The sequence below is a fragment of the Vombatus ursinus genome, unplaced genomic scaffold (assembly GCF_900497805.2).
Source record: "Vombatus ursinus unplaced genomic scaffold, bare-nosed wombat genome assembly UNPS02000580.1, whole genome shotgun sequence".
Classification (NCBI taxonomy): Eukaryota; Metazoa; Chordata; class Mammalia; order Diprotodontia; family Vombatidae; genus Vombatus; species Vombatus ursinus.
Window position 1 is genome coordinate 14,406,578 of NW_020940358.1, and position 7,570 is coordinate 14,414,147.

At 39.6% G+C, this 7,570-nt stretch overlaps 1 pseudogene; it reads right to left on the minus strand.

The window, feature by feature from the left end:
- Nucleotides 1-2,886: 2,886 nt before the first annotated feature.
- On the minus strand, nt 2,887-3,599 carry LOC114034860 (annotated as a pseudogene).
- Between the last annotated feature and the right edge of the window lie 3,971 nt (nt 3,600-7,570).

Genomic DNA, 7,570 nt, shown 5'->3' on the forward strand with positions numbered 1-7,570 from the left:
TCTCTCTCTCTCTCTCTCTCTCTACTGCCTTCATGCCTCGTTTCCCCCTTTTTGGCACTGATATCATCACGACTAGGCTTCAATAACCACTCCCGGTCAATGACAGTCCTTCTAGCTGTTGAAACAACCAAACCCGTGGCAGCACATGTGATCCACTTTAGCTTTGGGGGCTATTTTCTTTTCTTTTCTTTTCTTTTGTTTTTTTTTTTTGTTTTTGGTGAGGCAATTGGGGTTAAGTGACTTGCTCAGGGTCACACAGCTAGTTAAGCGTCAAGTGTCTAAGGCCAGATTTGAACTCATTCCTCCTGACTCCAAGGCTGAGCTCTATCCACTGCACCACCCAGTTGCCCCTGGGGGCTATTTTCATTGGTGAAAATCTTTACCTCTGCAACAGGCTTTCTTTCACTTGCATCTCTTCTATCCATTCACACCTCTCTATTCCCATATTTACCACCCCAACATGGGCCTTCATTCTCCCTGCCTGGACAATTGCAGCAACCTGTCTATCTCCATTCTACCTTCTCTCCAATCCATCCCTTATGGCACTGCTAGGATAACGTATAAACTTGGTCATATCACTCTTATGGCAACTAGGTGGTGCAGTAGTTGGAGTGCTGGGCCTAGAGTCAGGAAGACCTGTGTTCAAATGCAGCATCAGATACTTCCTAGCTATGTGACCCTGGGCAACTTATTTAACCACTGCTTGCCTCCATTTCGTCATCTGTGAAATGAAGATAATAATAGTACCTACTTCTCGGAATTGTTGTGAGGATCAAATGAGTTCATAATTGTGAAGTGCTTAGTACAATACCTGGAATAGTAAGCACTATATAAATATTAAGTGTTATTGTTGTTATTATTATTATTGTAATATTCATTGGCTCCCTGTTTTTTGTGAAGTTCAGAATATTCTCTCAGGCATTCAAGGCCTCCTGGTATCACTCTATTTTTATAACCTTATGTCTTCAAGACTCAACTAAAAATCACCTTATATTCATTTTCTATGTACTATATATGTACATGTTGGCTCTCATGTTAAAATGTAAGCTCCTTGAGGGCAGGCACTGTTCCTTGTGTCCCCAGTGAGTACGTAGTATTGGGCAAATAGTATGCACTTAATACATACTTATTGATAGGGTTAGTCAGTCAGTCAACTAGCATTTATAGAGCATCTACTGCCTACTGTGCTAAGTGTTGATAGATTGATCTTAACCCACTACCCTTCCAGAATGCTGTTATTCCTCTCTCTCTGCCTCTCCACTGCCCCTCCTCTAAACATCTTGTGCTTTCACATTTCTCTGCCTCAGTTTTCACTGCCCTCCATCCTGGAATAGCCCATCGTCTCCCCATTTACCTAGGAATTCCTCCTTCTATCAACCAAACTCAAATGTCTCTCCCTCCATAAAGCCTTCCTTGAACCAGCCAATCCAGAGAGCAACAACTATCTCTCTCAGACCTTGCAATATAGCACTTTGTAGCGCTCTCAAAATGCACTTACTCTGTAATATTATATATTATAGATACCTGTGTCGGTGTCTTCTTCCATTGTTAGACTGTAAGATCCATGAGGGAAGGGGCTGTTTTGTCCAAATGTTGCATTCCCTCCTTGTTCCTACCTCTACGTGGGGCTCTGCACGGACTAGACCCTTCAATTTATGTTTGTTGAATGGATCTTAATTGCTACTCATCTTCCTAACCTTTTTCACTAACTTGAAGGTTCCCCACTGTTCCAGATGGTTGAGGGTTCTTTACACTTGACAGCTGATAATTGACACGTTACTGTATTTGTAAACAGATCCAGAAGATATATGAATTCTTAATGTCGGAAAACTTATGTTTTATACATCAGGAAGAGCACTGGCCTGGAAGTCAGGAGACTGGGAGTCTAGTACCAAGGAGTTCTAATGCCACTAAGTTACTGTGTGATGTTGGGATAGTTACTATCCCTTTCTAGGCCTTGTTTGTAAAATGAGAGGTCTTGAAGGTCTGATCCTGTCCTCAGAGTCTATTCCAAATCTGATAAGGAAAATATATGGGAGTGGTAGAAATTTTTTTTTTTAGGCAACGTTGCTAAGTGACTTGCCCAGGGTCACACAGCTAGTAAGTGTCAAGTGTTTGATCTGAGGTCGCATTTGAACTCAGGTCCTCCTGACTTCAAGTGCTCTATCCAATGCGCCACCTAGCTGCTCCAGTGGTAGAAATTTTGATGCAAGTTTTCAATGTAGGATAAATGCTGGACTTGGATTAAAATCTTAGCCCTGGTACTTAACTAGCTTTGTGACCTTGAACAAGTCATTTCCTTTTCCTTTTTCTTTTTTATAGAAATCAAATTTATTATTTTTTTTAAGATTGCACAGTATTTGACTTAAACTAAAAAATCCTATAAGGCTGCAAAAACATTTAAAAGCAGGCATCAAATAGAATTTTTAAAACCCCATCTTTACTGCTTTCGAGTGACTAATGAATGATTAATTACTAAAAGTACATTCAAACCAGAGTTCTAAGTTTCCTTAGACTCCTTTGGAAGTCTTTGCCTGGTCCTTGCCTGATAGGCCAGCAGAAGCTTATGCTATGCAAACTAACTCCATGATTGATTCTGACAAGCTTACTTCCAATGTTAGGAGCCACATCTCATTGCTTTAGTTATGTTGCCCTCTCAAATAACCTCACCAAAGTACCAAGACTTGGAGTGGGGGTGAAATGGTTTTCCTTGATGTGACACTTTTGGTATTGCCTAGGAAAAGAACCCCAAGCATATTAAAACAGTGTTCTCAAAATCCTTGCTCAGGAATATAGGCAAAATGCTATATAATTCATCAAAGTTCATTGGAAATGGAAGGGCCACACTTTGCTTAGCTGAGATGGGGTGGAGGACAGTCCAAAAGCTTAAATAATTTCTTTTGTGCTCTTGCAGAATTTTCTGAAGTTTTTTCTTTTCCATTCATTATAATCCTGTTTCAAATCTTCACTTTTCTTCTGCTTACATTGAGCCTGCTTCATCTCTATTCCCTTTTTGGACATTTAACTATAATCTTCTGTCTTTTGACTGGTTTACTAGGTCCTCCCTTAACTAGCTGTTCAGTTTTTTTCCCAGATGTTTACAAAGTCAAATCAAATACAGCTTTCTTCATACCAGATGTGGCCACCATTTTGTCTTTATCCACTTTTAGCTTTTGGACCCTGAATGCTGAGAATAGAGTAGCTGTTCTGAAAAAGGGGGTGTAGATAAATCTAGACCTACTTTCTGCATCTGGGGAAGAATTGCCTCATCCTTCTGAGAGCTCTTTGAAGCTATATTTACTGTCTTCATGCTAAGTCTTTCATGTTCAGATTTGAATTCAGGCCCAGCAAACACTCAATTGACTTAAGACAGCTTTGATTCATGTTCTTGTTTAACCCAGAGGGAGCTTAACTGAGTTCTATCTAACAGCCACAGCATGCTAACAGCAGCAAAGTCCAGACACATGACTGCATTACTTATTTCCCTGGTATGTGAACATTCATTGAGCCAGTCACAGGCACTCTTCAGCTTTTCTCAATATGGCGGGTTCTATGATACCCAGATATGGTCTGAAATGTATGATGGGCCTGGATTCCATGGCATGAGGATAATGGGGCTCTCTCCTAGAGACTCTCATTTAAGGAACAAAACTCCACAAATCACTTTGATCAACTGATAATTAACAGGCATTTATTAAGCTCCTACTATGAGCCAGGAACTGAGGATGCAGAGACAAGAAAAAAAAGCAGACTCTGCTCTCAGAGAATTTATGAATTCTGAAGGGGGCAGCAACATGTGGAAGTATATATGTACACACCATATATACAAAGTAAATACAAGGTAACCTTAGAAAGGAAGGGAAGGGAAAGAAAGAAGCATTTATTAAAGACCTACTATGTGTCAGGCACTGTGCTAAGTGCTTTACAAATATGATCTTATTTGCACTACTATGCAAAAGGTGGTGCTTCAGATGAATCTTGAAGAAAACAAAGAATTCTCAGAGTCAGAGGTGAACACTGAGAGCAGTTCAGCTCTCAATTTCATCTCTACCATCCTCTCCTCTCCTCATTTACTCTCCTCTAGGGAAAAGGAAAAGGAAAGGGAAAGGGAAAGAAATGAGCATTCATATAGTACCTAAATGGCAAATGACTCTAGTATCTTTGCCAAGAAAATCCCAAAATTGGGTCATGAAGAGTCAAACATGACTGGGAAATGACTGAATAAACAAAAAAAAATGTGCCAGAGACTGTGCTAAGCACTTTTACAAATAATGTCTCATCTGGTCCTCACCTCAACCTTGTAAGGTAGGTGCTAATATCATTCCCATTTCACAGCTGAAGAAACTGAGGTGGAAGTTCAGTGACTTGCCCAAGGTCACACAGCCATGAAACACAGCCAATTCAAACGCATGGAGATGGGAGATAGAGCATTGTGAGGATCAACAACTAGGCTTGTATGGCTCTACCATAGAGCACATAAAGGGATGAATTGTGTAAGATGACTGGGAAGGTAGGAAAGGGTGAGGATATAAAGATCTTTAAATTCCAGATAAAATTTATATTTGATCTGAGAGGTAATATAATTAATTGGTAGAGGAAAGTCAGACCTCAACTTTGGGAAAATCACTTTTCCTGCTGTGTGGAGGATGGGCTGGAATGGGGAATGAATTGGGGCTGGGAAAAGAAGTAGAAGACTGTTGCAGTGGTCCAGGTGAGATCTGATGAGCGCTTGAGCAAAAATAGTCAATGTGTGAGTGGAGAAAGGGGCCATGGAAGAGATACTGTGGAGATGGAAATGACGAATTTTCACAACTGTTCTGCAGGGGGTGAGTGAGAGTGAGGGGTTGAGAATAAGTTGATGGGCCTGGCTAACTGGAAGGGGAGGACACCATTGAGAGTAATTAGCAAGTTTGGAAGAGGGATGGGTTTTGAAGGCAAGATCATGAGTTTTGCCTTGAAAATATCTATTTGACTTATGTTTGTTGATTTTTAATTTTGTCATCTATATGATGGTGACAATAAAAGTTATACTTTCTATCACAGAGGGTTGTTAAGAAAGTGTTTGAGAGCTCTATAGAAATGCAAATTATATAACTGACATTTTAAAGATCATTGAGACTCGTAACAACCTTGTAAGGCAGGCATTAGTCATTATTATCATACCCATTTTACAAATGAGAAAGTTGAGGATCAGAAAAGTTGAGCAACTTGTCCAGGGTACCACAGCTAATAAGCATTAGAGGAGAGATTCCTTCTGATTTCTTCCTGGTTTCAAGTCTGGTACTCCATCCAGGATATTAGTCAGCCTCTCAGAAAATAAGTTCTTTACTTACTGTACATATCCATGATAAATCAAATTTTGTCCTTATCCTCCTCTTCTTTACTCTTCTCTAGGGGAAGGGAAAAATAAGGGTATGAGCATTCAAATAGCACCTACTATGTGCCAGGCACTGTGTTAAGCACTTTTATAAATATTGTCTCATTTGATCCTCACAACAACCTCATAAGGTAAGTACTATCATCATCCCCATTTCACAGTTGAAGAAACTGAGGTAAACAAGTCAAATGACTTGCCTAGGTCACACAGCTAGTAAGTGTCTAAGGCTGGATTTGAATTCAGATTTTTCTGACTCCAATCCCAGCGTTTTATTTACTGTGCTACAAGCTACTTCCTCTACTCCTATCCCTACTCCCACAGAGAATCTTATTTCTTTTAAGACCTGACAGCTTTAACCTTAAGAAGACAAGCATTTAATTTGTGTTTTGGTATTTTTCTATTATTATTTCTATTTGAACCAAGTATGGTGAATCACATCTACACTGGAATCTCTACCAGGTCTACATTTTCCTACCATATTGTATATGATCTAAGATCTCTTTCAGTTTTAATCTTGTATTGATCTATGACTCTGGACATTGTGACTCAAAAACCACCTCCACACTGGCCAGTCTTTTGTTTACTTGCAAGTAAATGTTCCTTTTGTGATCACCAATGGTGACTGTGAGTGAACCTAAGGTTTCTGTTCATGACACAGAACCAACAGGGAGTGTGTGAGTCATATGGAGCACCAAGGGGTTGGCAGCAGGAATTAGCATTTCTGTGTTATGGTGTCATTGGTAATTAAATGTCAGGCGACTGAATGGGCTCTGATGACAGACTGGGGGCTTTAGTTCAACATTGTTCGGAATGATTAGAATCTTTAAAATAAAAATGAAATGGCTGTTCAACTTTTAAAACTTCATATGTATAAATAGCCTTCAAAATTAACACAAGGAATGGAATGTAGCTTGTCCTTGTGTGGTATGCTACTGCATATGGACTTAATTTAATTCCACAAACATACATTAAATGCCTACTATGTGCAAAGCACTTGTGTCACATAAGCAGTGAATGTGTTGGCACTGGAAGGGATCTTAGAACATAGAATGTTTAAAATGAGATTTTAAAATACATTATATATAATATATATAGGTATGTACACACACATACACATACATATTCCAGTACTCTTATTTTACAGATAAAGAAATTGAGGTCCAGGGTGATGCAATGGATAAATTGCTGGGCTTGGAGTCAGGAAGACCTGAGTTCAAATCCAGCCTCAGAAATTTCCTAGCTCTGGGGTCTTGGGCAAATCACTTAACCTTTGTTTGCCACCAGAAAAGGAAATGGCAAACCACTCCAGTATCTTGACCAAGAAAACTCCATGGACAGAGGTTCACGAGGTCATGAAGAGTTGGACACAACTGAAAGTGGCCCACATAGGGGAATACAGGGTTTTAGATCTGGTGCTGTTTCAGCCTTTCAATCTAGGGCTCTTTTGCTTACATCCAATCCAATCCAATAAATATTTATTAAGCATCTACTGTGTCAGACACTGTTCTGCCCTCTGGAGTTACAATTGACCTCAACAATCTTACAATCTAAAGGGTAAGAAAATATAAAAAAGAAGATAGAAAGGCAGGAAGAGATGGGTAGACCAGTAGTACTCAGTGTGAGATTATCTTGTTTTCTGGAGTCAAGATGAGTCAGGGCAGCAGATGTAAGATGAAGTGATCTGAGAGTCCAGTTTCTGCCTCTATGAAGGAAGGCATTGGGAGGAGTTTGGTATTCTGCCCTCTAGCTTTCGAATCAGAGAGGAGAGGAGGCTGAGGGATGTGGAGTAAATCAAGACTTGAGTTGACAGCATGGCAGTGAGTTTAGAATTGATGAGCTTATCCTGGGAGCATCTAGCTCTATGGAATTGAAACTAGCCAGGGCAGCAGATGTAAGGTAGACTATTCCTTTATTTATGTAGCAAACTTAAGTAAACAGACTTTAAGTGACTTGCCTAGGGTCACACAGCTAGTAAGTATCTGAGGCCAAATTTGAACTCATAGCGTATGAATCTTGTGATATTTTCATTGGTAACCCCACAATTTAGCACAGTGCCTGGCGCTTAGAAATTACTTAATAAATGTCTTTTGATTAGTCAATTGATTAATTGATTGATTGATTGATTGGATTCCACCAAGGTATCTGGAGTAAAAGTCTGAAATTTAAAAAAAAATGTCTTAACCTTAGAGCAGA